Raw genomic sequence first — 24,607 nt, 5'->3', positions numbered from 1 at the left:
CTCTCTCCTCTCTCTCTCCTCTCTCCCTCCCCCCTTTCTCTCCCTCTCTCCTTCCACTCCTCTCCCCTCTCTCTCTCCTCTGTCTCTATCTCCCTCTCTCTCCCCTCTGTCTCTATCTCCCTCTCTCTCTCCTCTGTCTCTATCTCCCTCCCTCTCTCTCTCCTCTCTCTCACAACACATCTCTCCCCTCTCTCTCTCTCCCCTCCCGATTCTCTCTCTCCTCTCTCCCTCCCCCCCGCTCTCTCTCCCTCTCTCCTTCCACTCCTCTCCCCTCTCTCTCTCCTCTGTCTCTATCTCCCTCCCTCTCTCTCTCCTCTCTCTCTCTCCACACATCTCTCTCCCCTCTCACTTCCCTTCTCTCTTTCACCTATCTTTCTGACACTCTCCCTCTCAATCTTTCTCACCTCTTTCTCTCCTCCTCCTCTCTCTCTCTCTCTCCCTCTCTCTCTCTCCCGCCATTCAATGTGATCATGGCTGATCATCCACAATCTGTACTCCGTTCCTGCCTTTCCCCCATATCTCCTGACTGCTATTTTCAAAAGCCCTATCTAGCTATCTCTTGAAAGTATCCACATAACCGGCCTCCACCGCCCTCTGCGCCAGAGAATTCCACAGATTTCCTCATCTCCGTTCTTAATGGTTTACCCCTTATTCGTAAACTGTGGCCCCTGGTTCTGGAGTCTCCCAACATCGGGAACATTGACATTCTTGTTATTGAGGAAGTGCAGCGTAGGCACACCAGGTTAATTCCCGGGATGGCGTTTCTGACAAATGATGAAAGATTTGAGCGACTGGGCTTGTATTGATTAGAATTTAGAAGGATTAGAGGGGATCTTATAGAAACATCTATGACTCCTAAAGGATCGGACAGGCTCTATGATGGTAACAAGTACCCCATGTTGGGGGAATCCAGATCTAGGGGCCAACACATAGTTTCGGAATAAGGAGGCGGCCACTTAAGTGAGATGAGGAGTGTGGAGGAAAATATTAATATCCTTTCCCACTTAAATTTGATTGGAATTGAACAAGGTGAGGAAAGGGTGTTTGGATGTGACAATTGGCATGTATCGTTGACTAGGTGTAGAAGAGGTTTATGGGAATCGGCAAAGTAAGATGAGACGTATTACCTATTGTTTGGGAATGTGCTGTAGGGTGGATGGTAAATGTAGCCATGAAATAGTTGCAGGAGATAAGGAAGCTTGTTTTCCTTAGTGGGGAGTTACATTCGGACCACCCACGCCCACTAACGCTAGTGGCATAGAAATGTTACTGTAAATGGGGGGAGTATAATTAACTTAGAAAGGGGATGGTGGCATGGGCCGCCTAAAGGTTAGACAGAATAATATCAAGATGCACTTGCATTGTGATTGACTTGTATGAACAATCCGCTATTGAATAACATCGACCAACAAAAAATATGTTAGAAAACTAATGGCATGTTAGCCTTCATAACGATTTGATTATAGGAGTAGTCGGTTCCTTCTGCTGTTGTACAGGGCCCTGGTAAGACCACATCTGCAGTTTTGGTCGCCTAATTCGAGGAAAGACATCCTTGTGATTGAGGCAGCGCAGCGTAGGTTCACGAGTTTAATCCCAGGATGGCGGGACTGACATATGAGGACAGATTGGAAAGAATGCACTTGTATTCACTGGAATTTACAAGGATGAGGGGGTTCTTGTAGAAACATATAAAATTACAAAAGGACTGGACATGCACGAAATTTGTTCCCAATGCTGGGGGAATCAAGAACCAGGGGCCACAGTCTGAATAATGGGGAGGCCATTTAAAACTGAGATGATATAAACAATTTTCACCCAGAGAGTTGTGAATTTGTGGAATTCTCTGCCACAGAAGGCAATGGAGGCCAATTCAATCGATGAATTTTACAGAGAGATAAGTAGAGCTCTTGCGGCTCGCGAAATCTAAAGTATGGGGAGAAGGCGTAAAGACACCGGTTACCGATTGTGGATGATCAGCCATGATCACAGTGGATGCCGGTGCTGGCTCGAAAGGCCAAATGACCTCCTGCTACACCAATTGTCCATGTTTCTATGTACTACCGCGCAGTGTTTCACTCCATCAGTACTAACTCACCGTGCGTCACTCCATCAGTACTACCACGCAGTGTGTCACTTCATCAGTACTACCCCAGAGTGTGTACTCCATCAGTAATGCCCAACAGTATGTCGGTGATTTATTCCGCATAGTGTGTCTCTCCATCAGTTCTATCCCACAGGGTGTCGCTCCTTCGGCACCTCCCGCATTGAGTCACCCCGTCGGCCCAATCCCACAGTTTGCTATTACATCAATACTGCACCAGATTGTGACACTCCATCAGTGTGTTGCTCAACCAGTACTACCCCACGTTGCGTTACTCCATCAGTGTTATCCCCACAGAGCGTCACTCCAACAGTAGTACCCCACAGTGTATCACCCTATTAGTCGGACACCACATGTGCCCATCTTATCTATCCTGCTGGGTGTCACTCCATCAGTATTTCCCACATTGTGTTACCCCATCAGTCCTATCCCACTTTACGCAATTACATTAATACTCCAGATTATGTCACGCCATCAGTACGACCTCACGGTTTGTGTCTACATCAGTACTACCCCACGCGTGTCTTTCCATCAATATTGCCATACAATGTGTCACTCCATCAGTTCTACCCAACTGTTTGTCAATCCATTAGTAGTACTCTACATTGTGTCACTCCATCAGAACTACCGCACAGGTTATCACTTCATCAGCACGCCCCCCCCCCCCCCCCCCAGTGTGTCACCTCATTAGTACCACGCCGATGTTTGCACTACCACAGGTTTGCCCCTCAGTGTGTCACTCCCTGTAATAACCCGCAGCGTGTCACTCCATCAGTATTACCTCATGGTGTGCCTCTCCACAGTGTGTCACTCCGTTTGTACTACCCCACAGTGTGTCACTTAATCAGTACCTTTCAGCGTGTCACTGCATTAGTTTTAAGCTCATTAGATCATAAGCGAAATGAGCAGAATTAAGCCATTCGGCCCATCACGTCTACTCCGCCATTAAATAATGGCTGATCTATCTCCCCCTCCTAACCCCATAGGTGTGTCTAACACACACACACACACACATACTCGCACCTGAATACGCACATAACTACTCTCACACACATACCCCCACCTGAACACGCCCGCAACCACACACATACAAACAAACAAACACACACACACACACACACACAAACACACACATACAAACACACACACACACACACACACACACACACACACACACACACACACACACACACACACACACACACACACACACACACACACACACACACACACACACACACACACACACATGCCCTCACCTGAACACGCCCGAAACCACACACACACAAACACACACATACAAACACACACACATACACACACACCACACACTACACACCAAGACACACACATATACCCATACCTGAACACGCACACAATCTCACTCACACAATCAGAAGCATATTCTCACATACAATCACACACATGCACTCACAGGAACAAACATACACGCGTACTGGCACTGAGAGACACGCACTCATTCGCCCATAATTACGCACCAACACACTCACGGGCTCTCACTATCTTAACTCCTTCATATACTCAACACACCCACGTGCTTGCTCAGTATCAAACAATCACATACTCAAACATTCTCACAAGCACATTCCTACATATTCACATTGTCTCTCACACAAACAGCCACACACACTTACACGCACAAAGCCTGTCACTCACAAACACACATGCACTCTCCCACTCAGAGACACAGATACATTCAATCGCCATTGCATCCATACTTACTGATGCTCACACGCTCACACGCACACTCACTCACCGGCGCAGACACAAACACCCACAAATATAGGCACTCATACAAACTCTGACGCACTCACACACGCAGAACCGCATGCACACTGTTGTGAGGCAAATGAAACGTTTACGCGTCTCGTGATTTACTTAAACTTTATTGAAGCTTTAAACAACTCATTCCCGTAAAACATAACTTCAAAGCGTCTCGAAAATATCCCTGATTCCGCAGGCCTCGCCGGCCCGAGACCCCACACATGCGCACACTCTGGAAAGGCCCCGCACAGACGCACACTTCATTCTCCCCTTCTATTTATAAGTTGAGACGGTCAGGGGGTTTAGTACGTCTTGATGACCATCACAGCACAGGAGCCTCAAGTCAAGTCAAATCAAGTCAAGTTTATTCGTCACATACATACGAGATGTGCAGTGAAATGAAAAGTGGCAATGCTCGTGGGCTTTGTGCAAAAAGACAAACAAACAAACAACCAAACAAACTACACACAGCAAACATGGAGATAATGGTGTTTAGAAGCTGGCGGTACACATATTGCTTGGTCATCAACGTCACTCATATTGTTATTTACATTTTCAATTTTAGAATTACTTATAGATGTTTCCATAGGGGAGGATGGGAGTGTTGAAGGAAGGTCTCGATTAATGTTATCATTGAGCGATGGAGCTGATGGAGGAGACGGGCATAGTGCAAGGTCAGGAAGTGAGATAGTTGACTGATGTCCATTCTGATACTCGATAGATGAATAATGCCCCTGTCCCACTTAGGAAACCTGAACGGAAACCTCTGGATACGTTGCGCCCCGCTCAAAGTTTCCGTGCGGTTCCCGGAAGTTACCGGAGGTTTTTGTCAGTCTCCCTACCACTACCTGCAACCTGCGGCAACAACCTGCAACCTCCGGGAACCGCACGAAAACCTTGGGTGGGGCGGAAAGTCCCCAGAGGTTTCCGTACGGGTTTCCTAAGTGGGACAGGGGCATTTGAATGGTTGACATCAGCCACTTAAACTTCCTCAACAAAAGGCTCATTCTTATTTGATCGGACAAACAGACGAAGCAACACAGGCCCAGGGCGAGTCAACCATGATGGCAGAGAAGTACCACTAGAAGAACGCCGTTTCATGTTAAAGTGGAGTAGTATTGGTAGCAGTTGACAGTGGAGAGCTGATGGCGTATAATGCATCTGGTAGAACAAATTCCCCTGTCCCACTGATAGAGGTCTTTAAAATGATGAGAGGGATAGACAGAGTTGATGTGATCAAGCTTTTCCCTTTGAGAATAGGGAAGATTCAAACAAGAGGACATGACTTCAGAATTAAGGGACAGAAGTTTAGGGGTAACATGAGGGGGAACTTCTTTACTCAGAGAGTGGTAGCGGTGTGGAATGAGCTTCCAGTGGAAGTGGTGGCGGCAGGTTCGTTGGTATCATTTAAAAATAAATTGGATAGGCATATGGATGAGAAGGGAATGGAGGGTTATGGTATGAGTGCAGGCAGGTGGGACTAAGGGAAAAAGTTGTTCGGCACGGACTTGTAGGGCCGAGATGGCCTGTTTCCGTGCTGTAATTGTTATATGGTTATATGGTTATATGGTTATTCCCACTGCTGATCTGGCATGTCATTTGACTGTAAAGCCAGTTTCACTGCTTTCCAAATGATTTCCGTTATACCTCTCAACCTGACCATTTCCAATCGGATGGTGTGCTGTTGTTTAACTTGTTTCGATGCTTCTATTAGAAATATAGTATTTTAAATATTTTGACATGTGTGAGGTGCCCCTATCATAATGTATGTAACTTGGAAATCCACAGAATGAAAACAGTTGATCTAAACATTTGATAACCATAGCAGCTGAAATATTTGGACAAGGAAAGGCAAATGGCAACCTCGAATATTCATCAACTATGGTAAGTATATAAACACTTCGAGAGGAGGATGGTAAAGGCCCTTTAAAGTTCACACTCAAACGTTCCATAGGTTGAGTAGCTTTGATCAATCTTCATTCTTCAGGACGAAAGAACCTTGGTTTGAATTCAGCGCAGATTTTACATGAAGCACACGTCATCCTCACATCTTCTGTAGCGGAAGGTAAGTTTTTGGAACGAACGTAATGTAACAAACGAGTGACTCCAGGATGACACAGCTCATTGTGAAGATCAGTGAGTGCAGAAGAATGAACAGAGGCATAAGATGCTCGAGTTAATGTATCCGGAGCAACATTATCCTTACTAGGGCGGTACTCAATTTAATAACTATATGCAGATAATTCCATCCACCATTCATGAATTTTATTGTTTTTACTCTTCGTTAGTTTCCGATTATCCAGCATTTAAACTACTGAACGCTGAACTGTTATCAAAGTGAAGTGCTGGCGAGCAAGGAAAGGACTCATTTTTCTCACTGCTTCAAAAATTGCTGTAGCTTCCTTTTCGACGGGTGGCTAGTGCAATTCACTGCTATGGAAAGTACGAGACATGAAAGCCACTGGTTGTCCTCCTTGATTTAATGTTGCTGATACTGCTAAATCAAAGGCATCTCATTCAACAAAAAAGGGGAGATCCTCGTCGATGGCGTGTAATGTCGCAGATTCGGATTGTTTCTTTAAAGAAGTAAAGGCACCAATTGCTGGAGAGTCAAGGGGGGAAAGGTTTTACTGTAAGCAAAGGTTGAATTTTGATAGAAAGATTTGGTATCCATTCATCAAAATATGCAAACATACCAAGAACCCTTCGTAGAGAGTTTAATGTAGCTGGAACATGTATCTCTTAGAGTGGACGGAGTCTTTCTGGTTCAGGCTTGATTATATCATTTCCAACCTAATAACCAAGAATATTAATTGATGGCACTAATGTTATTGTCTTAGCCACATTTAATGTTAGATTTTTAGCTTCTAAAACCGTTGTACATTTCCATCATGTTCAGCTTGGTCTTTTTCTGCAATAGTTATATTATCAAGATAAGGGAAAGTATATTTAAGGTTTTCCTGATCAACAAGTTTGTCCATCTCTCTCTGAAAAACAACCACGCCGTTAGTTACACCAAAAGGAACTCTGCAGTAGTGGTATAAATTCCCATTTACTTCAAACGCAGTGTATTTCTTACCTGAATCTTTCAAAGGAATTTGGTCGTAAGCACTTTTTAGGTCAACAGTAGAGAATATCTAAAACTTAGCTAATGTATTGATAACCTCTTCCATACGAGCATGTATAAGCATCAAGCTCCGTGAACTGGTTTATCGTTTGAGAGTAATCAATGCGGAATCTCTTTCTATGTCTCTCCAAGGGGTCCTTAACCACGACAACTTGTGCCCTCCAAGGGGAAGATCTGAGTTCTATGATGCCTTTTCGTAAAAGATTAGTCACTTCTGTGTTGATAACATTTCTGTCATCTTTACTAAAATGTCTCGATTTTGTAGCAGTTGGCTTGCACTTAGAGGATAAATTAGTGAATAATGAAGGGCATTCAACAGATGCAGCAGAAAAACCACACAAGATTGGTGGCTTTGACAATACAGGATCTGGCATAGTTCATTCGTACATTATTTGATGTGATCTGTGCAGTTTCTGAAAATCCTGACCTAGAATTATATCGTAACACTTTTTTTCCTAATACCAAGACATACAGATGTATAATTAGTTTTGTTCAGAAACTATACTCAAATTATCCAATAATTTGAGTATTGAGAGTTGTCAGAGCCAACGAGATTTCTCTATTTGAAATAATTATAGTTTGATTTAGTTGACACCCGCACCATGCGCACGCTCTGGAAGGGCCCCGCACATCTGCACACTTCACATACTTACACATTTTGTGAGTCAGAAGTATCCCGATGATAATATACCACTATGCCTTCCCATTGTAAATAATCCTTTATTCAAGCCATCCTTTTTGGATAAGGGTTTCACACAATGGAAAAATTATGGAATTAAAAAGATTGGACATCTTTATGGGAAAGGCACTTTTCTTTCATTTCAAGAGATAAAACAGAATCATGTACTCAAATAATTTCTTCAGATATCTACAAATTAGAGATTATGTTAAATCTAATACACAAGTCTACAGGACTAGGGAACCAGAAATCCTTGATGAATGTTTGAACAAGCATCCTAACACTGAAAAATGAATAGCTTATATTTATAACACCCTCCTAAACAACGAGATGCCACCGATGGAACCATATAGACACACATGGGAAAATGAATTAGGTCATCCTATAACGAAAAATTTGTGGGACGAAAGTTTACAACATATACATCAATGTTAATTAAATGCCAGACATGCTTTAATACAATTTAAAGTCTGACATAGATTACACTACTCTAAAATAAAACTAAATAGAATCTTCCCACAAATCTCTCATATTTGTGATAAATGTCTACATCTAGAGGCTAATTTAACACATACAAATTGTATAAAAATTAAACATTTCTGGACTGATATTTTTGAAATAATTTCAGAAGTTATTAATACAAAACTGGATCCAAACTCAAAATTAATAATACTTAGAATATCAGAACAAAGTTTAACACTCACTACAAGCCAAAGAAATTTCCTCGACTACAAAATAATAACCGGGAAAAAATTAATATTAAAATTTTGGAAAGGCCCTACAACCCCCACAATTAAAATGTGGATTGTGGAAATGTCGGAGACCCTACATCTAGAAAGAATTAGACTTGTCTTAATGGACAAACAACAACTTTTTGATAAAACATGGGCTGCATTCATTAATTATCTGACGGGATTAGATTGGCCCAGCACGAAAACCCAACTGAAACTTGAACTCAGGATTAGATGAAAAGTCATACTATAATCTACGAACCTATCTCCAATGACGTATTATAAGTAATCCATGCCACCTTTTTTCTTTTTTTTTGGATATTTGTAACTTTTTATTCTCTCTTTCTCTCTTTTTCTATGTAAAAAAAACACTAGAAGCAGAAGTAATCGACAATTAAACATTTTAATAATGTATGACTGATGTATATGAAAAGTTTTTTTACTATAATATGTAACTATACTTTGTAATATGTCTACTTCTAATAAAAAAATTATTTTTAAAAAAAGAAGAAAAAAAAGAAGTAACCCGAGGTGTTGGCGGCGAGCAGCGAATCGAAGCGCGGCCGGGACTGTTCCCGGTGAGCGGAGCCAGGTCGGCCCAGTCGGCCCGGTCGACCAGGCTCGCCGTCCGCGGACAGCGATGGGATCCGCGCCTCGGAAGCGAGGAGGGAGCCGCGAGAAACTGCAGAGAGCGAGGTGGACCTTCCGAGAGCGAGGAAGACCAGCGATGCAGCGTCAGACAGGAGATAGGATTATTCGGCCAACGCGTTAATTTGTGGCGACACTTGGGTACTGCCTAGGGGAGATCTGCTACATGATATTATTGGGTTGTCTGCAAAACTAAAAAAAATCACTGTAGCTAGTGTGACAATAATGTTACAATACAGTACCATTGAATCATTGAAATTCTTGCAAAGATACAGACGCCACACATTCTCGCACCCACACCCGCACTCCAACTTATTTGCACAATCACACACGCATATACGTGCTAACACACCCATGCATTGACTCACACAATCACACTGTCACACACAAACAATGACCAATGCGAGTCAGGCTGTATCTCTGGAGAAGTATAGGTTCGTGTATTAGTTTAGTTTAGATTATTGTCACGCGCACTGAAGTACAGTGGAAAGGTTTTGTTGCGTACTATCCAGTAAACAGAAAGACGATACATGATGACACTGGAGCCATTTACAGTGTATAGATACATGACAACGTTGAATGCAAGGTAAAGCCAGCAAAGTCCGATCAAGGATATTCCGAGAGACACCAAAGTGCTGTATAGCAGTTCTGCACTGCTCCCTGGTTGTGGTAGGATCTTTCAGTTGCCTGGTAATAGCTGGGGGAATAAACTATCCCTGAATCTGAGGAGTGCGTTTTTACACATCTATACGTTCTCTATATCGGCGAGACCAAGCGCAGGCTCGGCGAGGGTTTCATTCAATGCTTTCGCTCAGTTCGAATTAATCAATCTGGTCTCCCGTTTGCTCAGCACTTCAACTGCCAATTCAATTCCCAACAGCACTTCAATTCCCAATCTGACCTTTCTGTCCCGGGCCCCTCCATTGCCAGAGTAGGGCTCAGCGCAAATTGGACGACCAGCACCTCATATTTCGCTTAGTTAGTTTACACCCCAGCGGTATGAACATTGACTTCTCGAATTTCAGACAGTCCTTGCTTTCTCCTTCTTTCCCCAACCTAGTTCTCTCACAAGGTCTACTGTCTCCGCTTTATTCATTGTTTTTCCCGCCCTCCCCCGACATCAGTCTTACGAAGGGTCTCGATCGGAATCGTCGACTAAACCTTCTGTCCATAGATGCTGCCTCGCCCGCTGAGTTTCTCCAGCATTTTTTGTATACCCTCGATTTTTGCAGCATCTGCATTTCTTTCTTAAAAATATACATTTCCCCTGATGGAACAGGGGAGAAGAGGTAGTGGCCAGGGTGGGACTCATCCTAGACTATGTTGCTGGGCTTGCCAAAGCAGCGTGAGGCATACATGGAGTCAATAGAAGGGAGAGTGGTTTGTGTAATAGTCTGGGATACGTCCACAATTCAATACAATGTATTGCAGTCTTGTATGGAGCTGTTCCCAAACCAACCCGCGATGCCTCCTGATAAAATACGTTCTATGTAGGAGACATGCCGAAATTCCAAAGCCTTCGAAGAACATGGATAGTTTAAGTTTCAGCTACGGACCCTTTTTCAGACTGGCAGTGGTGGGAAGTGGGAGAAGGCTGGAGCAGAGTGAAGCAGGACAATGCGAAATGAAAGATAGGGTGAATCCCGTTTTCATATTATCATCTGGATAAACAGGGTCTGATTAGAACAGTCAACATGGATTTGTGCCTGGAAGGTCATGTTCGACTAATCTTCTTGAATTTTTTGAAGAGGTTACTAGGGAAATTGACGAGGGTAAAGCAGTGGATGTTGTCTATATGGACTTTAGTAAAGCCTTTGACAAGGTTCCTCATGGAAGGTTAGTTAAGAAGGTTCAACTGTTGGGTATAAATGCAGGAGTAGCAAGAGGGATTCAACAGTGGCTGAATGGGAGACGCCAGAGGGTAATGATGGATGGCTGTTTGTCGGGTTGGAGGCAGGTGACTAGTGGGGTGCCTCAGGGATCTGTGTTGGGTCCTTTGTTGTTTGTCATGTACATCAATGACCTGGGTGAAGGTGTGGTAAATTAGATTAGTAAGTATGCAGATGATACCAAGATAGGGGGTGTTGTGGATAATGAAGAGGATTTCCAAAGACTACAGAGTGATTTAGGCCATTTGGAAGAATGGGCTGAAAGATGGCAGATGGAGTTTAATGCTGATAAATGAGAGGTGCTACACCTTGGCATAACAAATCAAATTAGGACGTACATGGTAAATGGTAGGGAATTGAAGAATGCAGTTGAACAGAGGGATCTGGGAATAACCGTGCATAGTTCCTTGAAGGTGGAATCTCATATAGATAGGGTGGTAAAGACAGCTTTTGGTATGCTAGCCTTTATAAATCAGAGCATTGAGTATAGAAGCTGGGATGTAATGTTAAAATTGTACAAGGCATTGGTGAGACCAAATCTGGAGTATGGTGTACAATTTTGGTCGCCCAATTATAGGAAGGATGTCAACAAAATAGATAGAGTACAGAGGAGTTTTACTAGAATGTTGCCTGGGTTTCAACAACTAAGTTACAGAGAAAGGTTGAATAAGTTAGGTCTTTATTCTCTGGAGCGCAGAAGATTGAGGGGGGACTTGATAGAGGTCTTTAAAATGATGAGAGGGATAGACAGAGTTGATGTGGACAAGCTTTTCCCTTTGAGAATAGGGAAGATTCAAACAAGAGGACATGACTTCAGAATTAAGGGACAGAAGTTTAGGCATAACATGAGGGGGAACTCTTTACTCATAGAGTGGTAGCGGTGTGGAATGAGCTTCCAGTGGAAGTGGTGGAGGCAGGTTCGTTGGTATCATTTAAAAATAAATTGGATAGGCATATGGATGAGAAGGGAATGGAGGGTTATGGTATGAGTGCAGGCAGGTGGGACTAAGGGAAAATAATTGTTCGGCATGGCCTGTGTCCGTGCTGTAATTGTTATATGGTTATATGGTTATATTAGATGGTGAGACAATTGACAATAGACAATAGGTGCAGGAGTAGGCCATTCGGCCCTTCACTGTGATCATTGCTGACCATCCGCATTAAGTACCCCGTTGCCTTCTAACAATATCCCCCGACTCCGCTATCTTTAAGCGCTCTATCTACCCCTCTATTGAAAGCAACCATAGAATTGGCCTTCACTGCTTTCTGAGGCAGAGAATTCCACAGATTCACAACCCTCTGGTTGAAAAAGATTTCCGTCCCCTCCTTTCTAAATGGCCTACCCCTTGTTCTTAAACAATGGCACCTGGCTCTGGACTCCCCCCGCATTAGGAACGTGTTTCCTGCCTGGAGCGTGCCCAATCACTTAATAATATTATATGTTTCAATAAGATCACCTCTCATCCTAAATTCCAGCGAATACAAGTGCAGTCTTTCCAATCTTTCCTCATATGACAGTCCCGCCATCACGGGGATTAAACTCGAGAACCTAAGATGCACTGCCTCAATAGCAAGGATGTCCTTCCTCAAATTTGGAGAACAAAACTGCACACAATGCTCCAGGTGTGGTCTCACCGTGATCCTGTACAACTGCAGAAGGACCTCTTTGTTCCTGACTGATTGTCTCTAGCCCAAGTGGGAGGAGAGAAGTGAGTCAGTGCCGGGAAAACAGTTGAAAACTGAGGAATTTGGTTTGTACATTGGTAAATCAGGCAATTTATCAGTCAATTTAAGCAAGACGGCTCTTAGCGAGCGGCAGCGAGTGAGCGGCCCTGTGAGAAAAGTGTGAGTCTGGCTCGAGAGTCTTCGGCGAGGAGGCTGAGGAGAGGAGACCACGCAATACGCTTGAGAGGTAGAGACGAAAGAAGGAGATGTCAGGCAAGCTGATTCAGTGCGATGCTTGCAGTATGTGGGAGGTCAAGGACACCGCTGGTGCCTCTGGCTGCTACAAATGCGAGAAGTGCATCCAAGTAGAGCTCCTGAAGGGCCGTGTTGGGGAACTTGAGAAGCAAGTGGATGACCTCCGGTTCGTCCGAGAAACGGAGTCGTTCCTCGACAAGTCCTACAGTACGATTGTTACACCTAAGGTACTGGAAGAGAGAAGGTGGGAGACAGTGAGAACGGGAGGGAAGCATGGAATGCCAACTTCCCCGGGTGTTGTACCTCTTGTGAACAGGTTCACCCACTTAGAAGCTGTCGGGACAGAAGAGGTGTTTACACTGGGCGGCGGACTGGCTTGTGATGCGAATAGGGCTGTTGAGCCAAAACCAAAAAGGCCTAAGGCAGGCAACGCCATTGTAGTGAGAGACTCCATTGTGAGAGGTACGGACAGGGGTTTCTGCGGCAACAGACGGGATGCGAGGATGGTGTGCTGCCTTCCTGGTGCCAGGATCCAGGATGTCACGGACAGAGTGCAGAAAATCCTCAAGGGCGAAGGTGAACATCCGGAAGTGGTAGTGCATGTCGGCACAAACGATGTCGGAAAGAAGGGGATGAATATTCTGCAGCGTGACTTTAGAGAGCTCGGAAACATGCTGAAAAGCAGGACCTCCAGGGTTGTTATCTCCGGTTTGCTTCCAGTTCCTCGTGCTGGCGAGAGCAGGAACAGGGAGATACGGGACCTGAACGTGTGGCTGAGGAACTGGTGCACGGGGCAGGGATTTAGATTCTTAGATCACTGGGATCTGTTTTGGGGTAAGGGGGAACTGTACAAAAGGGACGGATTGCATCTTAACAGGTGTGGGACCAGCATTCTGGCAGGTAGGTTTGCCACTGCTACACGGGTGGTTTTAAACTGAATAAGGGGGGTGGGGTGTCGAATGGGATAGTGGAGGATGGAGCTAAAGGGAAAGGGTTTCTTAAATGTGTGAGCGTAGAGACAGAGGGGTGTAAAATGAGGGTAGAAGCAATAGGTAGCAAGGTGAAAAGTAAAAGTGGCAGGCAGACAAAACCAGGGCAAAAATCAAAAAGGGCCACTTTTCAACATAATTGTATAAGGGGTAAGAGTTTTGTAAAAACAAGCCTGAAGGCTTTGTGTCTCAATGCAAGGAGCATTCGTAATAAGGTGGATGAGTTGAATGTGCAGATAGCTATTATTGACTATAATATAGTTGGGATCATGGAGACATGGCTCCAGGGTGACCAAGGCTGGGAGCTGAACATCCAGGGATATTCAATATTCAGGAGGGATAGAGAGAAAGGAAAAGGAGGCGGGGTAGTGTTGCTGATTAGAGGAGATTAACGCAATGGAAAGGAAGGACATTAGTTTGGAGGATGTGGAATCGGTATGGGTAGAGCTGCGAAACACTAAGGGGCAGAAAACGCTGGTGGGTGTTGTGTACAGGCCACCTAACAGTAGTAGTGAAGTTGGAGATGGTATCAAACAGCAACTTAGAAATGCGTGCGACAAAGGCAAAACCGTTATAATGGGTGACTTCAATCTACATATAGATTGGGTGAATCAAATTGGCAGGGGTGCTGAGGAAGAGGATTTCTTGGAATGCATGCGGGATAGTTATCTAAATCAACATGTAGAGGAACCAACGAGAGAGCAGGCTATTTTAGACTGGGTATTGAGTAATGAGGAAGGGTTAGTTAGCAGTCTTGTTGTACGTGCCCCCTTGTGCAAGAGTGACCATAATATGGTTGAGTTCTTCATTAGGATGGAGAGTGACATTGTTAATTCAGAAACAATGGTTCTGAACTTAAAGAAAGGTGACTTTGAGGGTATGAGACGTGAATTGGCCAAGATTGACTGGCAATTAATTCTAAAAGGGTTGACGGTGGATATGCAATGGAAGACATTTAAAGACTGCATGGATGAACTACAAAAATTGTTCATCCCAGTTTGGCAAAAGAATAAATCAGGGAAGGTAGTGCATCCGTGGATAACAAGGGAAATCAGGGATAGTATCAAAGCGAAGGATGATGCGTACAAATTAGCCAGAAAAAGCAGCATACCGGAGGACTGGGAGAAATTCAGAGACCAGCAGAGGAGGACAAAGGGCTTAATTAGGAAAGGAAAAATAGATTATGAAAGAAAACTGGCAGGGAACATAAAAACTGACTGCAAAAGTTTTTATAGATATGTGAAAAGAAAGAGATTAGTTAAAACAAATGTAGGTCCCTTGCAGTCAGAAACGGGTGAGTTGATCATGGGGAACAAGGATATGGCGGACCAATTGAATAACTACTTTGGTTCCGTCTTCACTAAGGAAGACATAAATAATCTGCCGGAAATAGCAGGGGACCGCTGGTCAAACGAGTTGGAGGAATCGAGTGAAATCCAGGTTAGCCGGGAAGTGGTGTTGGGTAAATTAAATGGATTAAAGGCCGATAAATCCCCAGGGCCAGATAGGCTCCATCCCAGAGTACTTAAGGAAGTAGCTCCAGAAATAGTGGATGCATTAGTAATAATCTTTCTAAACTCTTTAGATTCTGGAGTAGTTCCTGAGGATTGGCGGGTAGCAAACGTAACCCCACTTTTTAAGAAGGGAGGGAGAGAGAAAACGGGGAATTACAGACCAGTTAGTCTAACATCGGTAGTGGGGATAACTGAAGAGTCAGTTATTAAAGATGGGATAGCAGCACATTTGGAAAGTGGTGAAATCATTGGACAAAGTCAGCATGGATTTACAAAAGGTAAATCATGTCTGACGAATCTTATAGAATTTTTCGAGGATGTAACTAGTAGCGTGGATAGGGGAGAACCAGTGGATGTGGTGTATCTGGACTTCCAGAAGGCTTTCGACAAGGTCCCACATAAGAGGTTAGTATACAAACTTAAAGCACACGGCATTGGGGGTTCAGTATTGATGTGGATAGAGAACTGGCTGGCAAACAGGAAGCAAAGAGTAGGAGTAAACGGGTCCTTTTCACAATGGCAGGCAGTGACTAGTGGGGTACCGCAAGGTTCAGTGCTGGGACCCCAGCTATTTACAATATATATTAATGATCTGGATGAGGGAATTGAAGGCAATATCTCCAAGTTTGCGGATGACACTAAGCTGGGGGGCAGTGTTAGCTGTGAGGAGGATGCTAGGAGACTGCAAGGTGACTTTGATAGGCTGGGTGAGTGGGCAAATGTTTGGCAGATGCAGTATAATGTGGATAAATGTGAGGTTATCCATTTTGGTGGGAAAAACAGGAAAGCAGACTATTATCTAAATGGTGGCCGACTAGGAAAAGGGGAGATGCAGCGAGACCTGGGTGTCATGGTACACAAGTCATTGAAAGTAGGCATGCAGTTGCAGCAGGCAGTGAAGAAAGCGAATGGTATGTTAGCTTTCATAGCAAAAGGATTTGAGTATAGGAGCAGGGAGGTTCTACTGCAGTTGTACAGGGTCTTGGTGAGACCACACCTGGAGTATTGCGTACAGTTTTGGTCTCCAAATCTGAGGAAGGACATTGTTGCCCTAGAGGGAGTGCAGAGAAGGTTCACCAGACTGATTCATGGGATGTCAGGACTGTCTTATGAAGAAAGACTGGATAGACTTGGTTTATACTCTCTAGAATTTAGGAGATTAAGAGGGGATCTTATAGAAACTTATAAAATTCTTAAGGGGTTGGACAGGCTAGATGCAGGAAGATTGCTCCCGATGTTGGGGAAGTCCAGGACAAGGGGTCACAGCTTAAGGATAAGGGGGAAATACTTTAAAACCGAGATGAGAAGAACTTTTTTCACACAGAGAGTGGTGAATTTCTGGAACTCTCTGCCACAGAGGTTAGTCGAGGCCAGTTCATTGGCTATATTTAAGAGGGAGTTAGATGTGGCCCTTGTGGCTAAGGGGATCAGAGGGTATGGAGAGAAGGCAGGTACGGGATACTGAGTTGGATGATCAGCCATGATCATATTGAATGGCGGTGCAGACTCGAAGGGCCGAATGGCCTACTCCTGCACCTAATTTCTATGTTTCTATGTTTCCCAAATTCCTCTTCTTATGAAGGCCAACATGCCAGGTCCCGTTGTACCTCCCCTTTTCCCAACTTGACACAATTTAGACCATAATCTTCCTTCCCGCTTTTGCCAACAAAGTGGATAACCTCACATGTATCCACATTAAACTGCATCTGCCATGTATCTGCCCACTCACCCAACCTGTCCAAATCACTCTGCAATCTCATAGCATCCTCCTCATAGTTCACACTGCCACCCAGCTTTATGTCATCTGCAAATTTGCTAATGTTTTAATCCCTTCATCCATATCGATAATGTATATTGGAAATAGCTGCGGTCCGCGCACCGAGACTTGCGGTACCTCACAAGATAAGGATTGAAGTGGATAGAATTATGAAGAGGGGGGAAGGAATATCGTTGGAAAGAGAGGTATAGGGATAAATAATAAGACCGGGTGAGGCACGTGGAATAACGAAGGAAAGTGAAAAATTTTACGCCATTTCCCTAACACTGTTCAATGCTCATACCTGTAGCTTGGAAGGTACCAAAGCGGAATAAGTGGCATTCTTTCAGTTTGCATGAAGCCTCACTCTGGCAATGGAGAAGGCCCAGGGCAGAAAGGTCAGTGTGGGAAGGGGAGTTACCATGGTGAGCAACGGGGAGATCAGGCAGGCCTTGGCGGAACGAGGGTAATTTCGCCGAGTCAACGCTTGACCACGCAAATGTGAAGGAGGTCATATCTGGTACACAGCATGCAGTAGCTTCGATTAGATGGGGGTGCAGCGGGACATCCGTCTCACCTGGAAGGGCTCGTGTAGTGTGTGTGTGTGGGGAGGGGGGGAGGGGTATACGGACAGCTGGTACGTCTCATGGTGGCTAAATGTTCTAACCACACTTCCTAAGAAAGGCGTTGGAGAGAGAAGTGAGTGCGAGCAGGAGGAGAGGTGCGGGAAAAGAGACACAGTTGGGGAGTACAAAGAGGGTAAGATTGCGAAAACGAAAGGGGAAGAGGTGGAGGGTGATGGAACTATCAAAGGGAACGTGGGAAAGTGAAGAGGGGAGTTCAGAGCGAGTGCGTTCGCAAAATGGGAAGAGGGAACGGTCAGAGAGATACAGAGAGACGGAGGGAGAAATGCAGTGAGAGTGAGTGGGGATGGATGGATACGGATAGAGATGTTGACAGAGATGGCGGAGCAGAGAAGGAGAATATAGAGTGTATGGAAGAGAGTAACAGTTCAGAGTGACATCAATGAAGATGAAGAGAGAGAGAAATGGAGGAGTGAACTGTGCTGCAGCATTCACCGTTTTATTTGTGTTTAGTACAATTCTGGGACAGCAATGTTTCTGTTCTCTGAGTGACAGGAGTCAATGTTTCTGGTCTCTGAGTGACAGAAGTCAATGTTTCTGTTCTCTGAATGACATGAGTCTTTGGGTCGTTCCTCAGAGATGACAAAGGCAGATAATTTTAATGTCCTATGGTAAAGTTAGATCCATCCCAGGCAAGCAAGGAGTGAATGGTTAGCGGGGTATCTGGTAATGTGGTGTTGAGGTTACACTCAGATGAACCGCGATCACATTGAGTGGTGAAGAGGATTTCAGTATAGGAGTAAAGAGGTACTTCTGCAGTTGTATAGGGCTCTGGTGAGACCACATCTGGAGTATTGTGTACAGTTTTGGTCTCCTAATTTGAGGAAGGACATCCTTGTGATTGAGGCAGTGCAGCGTAGGTTCACGAGATTGGTCCCTGGGATGGCGGGACTGTCATAAAAGAAAGATTGAAAAGACTAGGCTTGTATTGTCATGTAATACAATAACATGTAATCCAAATGACATGTAATAAATATTGAATTAAATTGAATATTGAAGTATTCACTGGAGTTTAGAAAGATGAGGGGGATTCTTATAGAAACATATAAAATTATAAAAGGACTGGACAAGCTAGATGCAGGAAAAATGTTCCCAATGTTGGGCGAGTCCAGAACCAGGGGCCACAGTCTTAGAATAAAGGGGAGGTCATTTAAGACTGAGGTGAGAAAAAACGTTTTCACCCAGGGAGTTGTGAATTTATGGAATTCCCTGCCACAGAGGGCAGTGGAGGCCAAATCACTGGATGGATTTAAGAGAGAGTTAGATAGAGCTCTAGGGGCTAGTGGAGTCAAGAGATATGGGGAGAAGGCAGGCACGGGTTATTGATACGGGACGATCAGCCATGATCACAATGAATGGCGGTGCTGGCTCGAAGGGCCGAATGGCCTCCTCTTGCACATTTTTTCTATGTTTCTAACAGAATGGAGGGAGCATTTTAGTCCAAGGCGATCAGTTGAACTAATTCCGCAACAGCGCAGTCCATCTTCACATTGGGCACCAGAAGCCCTGAGGGGTTACCTTGGAATTTGGGACAACCTTGCGGAGTGAAGCGGATTGAAGTGTATCAGACAAACAACACGAGGTGGAAAATTGTAACTGATGGAGTTTGAAACAATATTCCCTTTGCTGGAACAATGCCGCTCCCGATTTCCATCCCTCATCATCGTTACAATTCCCAGTCTTTGCATTTTCTCAACCAATACCCTGAACAAATCACAACCTGTCTCAGCGGGCAATTCACTTAGCGAAAAAAAAAATCTCTAATTTTAAATTCCGTTGAAACTTCACTGTCCCGGTGGAGACGGAAGATGGTATAAAATCTCCAGGAAGTCCTGCCCCAACATTTCACTCTGAAAGATTACCGGTTGCTCACGGGAACACGTCTCTGGGCAGATAAAATGGGGGAATTGTGGTACAGATATGCCAGTGTGGTGAAAATCGTTTCCGTGATCATTGCTGCCGTTGGAATCCCTGGTAAGTGAGCAGGACAATTCAAGTAAAATAACTCCGCGCGTTAACCGGTGTTGACGTGATTCTGATCATGTTACAAGATTCCCAACTTATGATCGTTGTACAAGAATGTATGAAGTATATCAATCCTCTCAGAGAAATATTTTTGAATTCACGCTGTGATTTTCCTTATCTACAGAAGGCCTAAACGAACCATGTTTTTCTCTCACTGCCAAGACCTACTAGAATGTTGTTCCTGTCTTCAGTGGGACCTTGCCCAGAGTTGTCCCAGTGCTCGGGACAGGCAGCTCTCCGGGCCGTGTCTGGGAGGGGTTTCCATTGTGAAGTTCACTGTGTCTGAGCTATTGATCAGAGTGAACCCGCTCAAATGGACTCGTCTCACTGTGGAGTCTGTCACAGTCGGATTTCACCGCCTGTTAGTCAATAATTGGATCCATCTCCTGGGCCAGTGGCCGCGGATCTACCGGCGTGTGTTGTTACCGAACTGAACTCACTGTGGAATGAATCCATTAACGGAGCAATTCAGCTGACGGATACTAAGTTGTCCCTGCCTTCCCTCTGGAACCCTCCTCGTCCCCATCAGATAAGTCTGTGAAACCGGCCCCATCAGAGACTGTTAGCAGGGTTAAAAATAGAAAGGACCATTCCGTCCATTGAGGCACATGGCTGCTCGTTCCCTCCCCGCCCTTTACCCCGCCCGTCGCCTTATGTCTTCTCCCCTGAAGCAAGCAGGTCGGGCACAGTCGGAGCCGGGTCTGACATTGTTAAACTTGCGGCCGCGCACGGACTCCAACACTCCTGATCTTTAGCTAAAAGTCGAGCCGGTGTTCAGCCCCGGAGAACGTGCTCAGTAATGCCAAGTGTCCGTTCCTTTCTCTTTCAGCAGTGAATGTATTGGCGATTGTGATCCTGTCCCGGGGATAGTGCGGCCTCTCCACCTGCACCACTCGCTACCTGGTGTCCATGGCAGCGGCCGATCTACTGGCCCTCATCACCGAGGTCATTTTACATCGGATCCGGTATTATTACTTCTATTGGAGTTTCCTGACCATCTACCCTATGTGCAGTGTTATCATTGTATCGTTGGCGGCAGCCACAGACTGTTCTGTCTGGTTCACCGTCACTTTCTCCTTTGATCGGTTTGTCGCCATTTTTTTGCCAGATGCTGAAAACTAAATATTGCATCGGGAAAACTGCGGCTGCGGTTCTCACAACAGTCGGCGTTCTGCTTCTGTCTGAAAAACGTTCCCCGCTACTTCACACTGGAACCCCGGACAATGTTATCCCTTTTGCCGTCGCGTTGTCACAAGGTGGACAGTTATTTCACTGACCCCGGCTGGGTGGCATATGACGCGCTGGAAACGGTTCTAACTCCGCTCCTCCCTTTCGCTGTAATCCTGCTGCTCAACGCTCTGACAGTCCGGCACATTTTAGTGGCCAGTCGGGTCCGTAAGGGGCTGAGGGGTGAGAGCAAGGGGGAGAACCGCAGTGACTCGGAGATGGAGAGCAGGAGGAGGTTTGTGATTTTACTCTTCACCATCTCCGGCAGTTTCATCCTCCTGTGGCTGCCGGTGGTTGTAGCATTCGTCTATTATCAAATCACAGATATCCGAATTTATGGGAATGATTCTGAGTTGATCTTTAACAGAGTCGGGTTTTTGCTGAAGTCTCTCAGCTGCTGCACGAACACATTTACTTACTCGATGACCCAGTCCAAGTTCATGGAGCGGAAGAAGAGCGCGTTGAAATATCCGCTCACCATAGTGCTTCGACTCATTAATAAATTTGCGCCCTGAGCGCATCCCAGAGGCGGCCGCAGTATGTCCGCTACGGGCTCCGGCTCCTGACATTCATCGCCGGATCTTCCAGGTGTCAGTCCCGGTCGGATGATAATAATAATAATAAATTTTATATTTAATGGGCGCCTTTCATACAAAATCTCAAGGACACCTTACATAGTTCGGAAAATAAAAACATATAATCGGAGTAAAACAAGTAATTAAAGACATCACAATGACACAAATTAAAAACAGAATTCAATCCAAAAACAGAAAATCAAAAACACAGTGTGAAGAGAGAGCCACCGATGGCTCCGTTCCGGGACCTCCTTCCAGCCCGTCACAGCGAGATCTGTCGCATTTACCGAATCGTCCCGCCTCCTTCCGCAGTGAGGACCGATCTGGGAAAACTCCGCTCTGGGGCCAGTGCTCCGGTGCCTCTCCGCAGTGGGGACACGATCTGTGGCAAAACTCCGTCCTGAGACCAATCATCTCCACCGCAGTGGGGCCCTGGCTTGGGCAAACCGCCCTGGGACCTATCGTCCCGTCTCCCTCTGCGGTTCAGATCTCCCTCTTGAACGTCTGGTATAACTATCGCCAGAATGATGGTCCAATCTCCCACTGGTGACTGGTCCGTCTGGTGTGCCCTTCCCCCAGGGTCCACTGTCCCGCTTTATGAAGTCAGAGAATCATGGGGTCAGGCAGCACGAAAATATCTTCGTCCCAACTCGTCCACTCCAATGCAACTTGCCCCTTCTATCCCAGTCCCACCTGCCCGCGTTTGGACCATTTTCATCTCAACCTGTCCTATCCATGTACATGTCTAAATGTTTCTTAAACGCTCCAATAGTACATGCCTCTGGCAGCTCGCTGCTTACACCCACCACCTTGTGTTTCGGGGAATTTAGTGCTGTATTGTGCGATACTTGTAACCTATATCTGACTTTATTCAGAGATGCACAGACACAAAGTAAATAGTTTCTAGTTCAGTGGCGCGTTTCTCTGCCAAGTCGGTTTATTAAAGGCCTTATCGATGCAGAACGAGGAACACTCTGAGGAGACCACCCGCTCTCTGCTCATTCTCTACGGATGACACGAAGCTGGGGGGCAGTGTTAACTGTGAGGAGGATGCTAGGAGGCTGCAAGATGACTTGGATAGGTTGGGTGAGTGGGCAAATGCATGGCAGATGCAGTACAATGTGGATAAATGTGCGGTTATCCACTTTGGTGACAAAAACAGGAAAGTAGACTATTACCTGAATGTTGGCCGATTAGGAAAAGGGGAGATGCAACGAGACCTGGGTGTCATGGTACACCAGTCATTGAAAGTAGGCATGCGTGTGCAGCAGGCAGTGAAGAAAGCGAATGGTATGTTAGCATTCATAGCAAAAGGATTTGAGTATAGGAGCAAGGAGGTTCTACTGCAGTTGTACAAGGTCTTGCTGAGACCACACCTGGAGTATTGCGTACAGTTTTGGTCTCCTAATCTGAGGATGGACATTCTTGCCATAGAGGGAGTACAGATAATGGTCACCAGACTGATTCCTGGGATGACAGGACTTTCATTTGAAGAAAGACTGGATAAACTCGGCTTGTAATCGCTAGAATTTAGAAGATTGAGGAGGGATCTTATGGAAACTTACAAAATTCTTAAGGGGTTGGACGGGCTAGATGCAGGAAGATTGTTCCCGATGTTGGGGAAGTCCCGAACAAGGTGTCACCGTTTAAGGATAAAGGGGAAATCTTTTAGGACTGAGATGAGAAAAACATTTTTTACACAGAGAGTGGTGAATCTCTGGAATTCTCTGCCACAGAATGTAGTTGAGGCCAGTTCATTGGCTATATCCATGCCTTCATTAAGTCTCGGCTGGATTACTGTAACGCACTTTATTTTGGAGTTAGCCAATCTTCCCTTGCACGTCTCCAGTTGGTTTAGAATGCTGCTGCTCGCCTTTTAACTGGAACACACAAGAGGGAGCACATAACGCCAATTCTGGCCTACCTCCACTGGCTGCCTGTGTACTTTAGAGTTCATTTTAATATTATTTTATTTGTTTTTAAATCTTTAAATGGTCTCGCCCCGCCTTACCTCTCTGAGCTGCTTCATCCCTACGCTCCTGCTCGGTGCCTCAGGTCAGCTGATCAGCTGCTCCTGGAGGTACCGAGGTCTAAGCGGAAGCTCAGAGGGGATAGAGCCTTCTCTGTTGCTGCTCCGACATTATGGAACACTCTGCCGTTGCACATTAGAAAGGCCCCTTCACGGTCCATTTTCAAAACTAGTCTTAAAACCCTTTTCTATTCCTTGGCTTTCGCCTCTGCATGAGACTTTTCTCTTGTTTTAGTGTTTCTATTATTGTTTTTTATTGTTTTTACTGTCTTTTAATGTTTTTATTGTTTTGTTTTATGTTTATGATTAGTCATGTACAGCACTTTGTTGCAACAGTGGTTGTTTTTAAAGTGCTCTATAAATAAAGTTCAGTTCAGTTCAGTATATTTAAGAGGGAGTTAGATGTGGCCCTTGTGTCTAAAGGGATCAGGGGGTATGGAGAGAAAGCGGGTACAGGATACTGAGTTGGATGATCAGCCATGATCATATTGAATGGCGGTGCAGGCTCGAAGGGCCGAATGGCCTACTCCTGCACCTATTTTTTATGTTTCTATGTTTCTATCCAGGGGAAGTTTCTTACCGGCTGTTATCAGGCAACTGAACCGTTCTCTCATCCAACTAGAGAGCGGTCCTGACCTCTCATCTACCTCATTGGAAACCCTCGGACTATCCCTGTAGCTGTTTCAATTTTCTACCTCTCTCTCGGCCTCTCTCTCCGTCTCTCGCCCTCTCTCCCTCCCCCTCTCATCGCCTCTCTCTCCCCTCATTCTCAGCCTCTCCCTCTCCCCGTCTTACTCTCTCCTCCTCATCCCCGCGCCCTCTCCCTCTCTCCCCTCCATGTTTCCCACTCTCAGTCTCCTCCCCTCCCTCTCGCTCTCCCATTCTTTCACCCGCCCTCGGTCCCCCCCCCTCCCCTTCGCACCCACTGAACACTCTCTCCCTTCTCTCTCTCTCGCTCTCTCTCTCTC

This window comes from Amblyraja radiata (assembly GCF_010909765.2).
Source record: "Amblyraja radiata isolate CabotCenter1 chromosome 42 unlocalized genomic scaffold, sAmbRad1.1.pri SUPER_42_unloc_1, whole genome shotgun sequence".
Classification (NCBI taxonomy): domain Eukaryota; kingdom Metazoa; phylum Chordata; class Chondrichthyes; order Rajiformes; family Rajidae; genus Amblyraja; species Amblyraja radiata.
The sequence above is the reverse complement of the archived record's forward strand: the minus strand, read 5'-3'. Positions refer to the sequence as shown.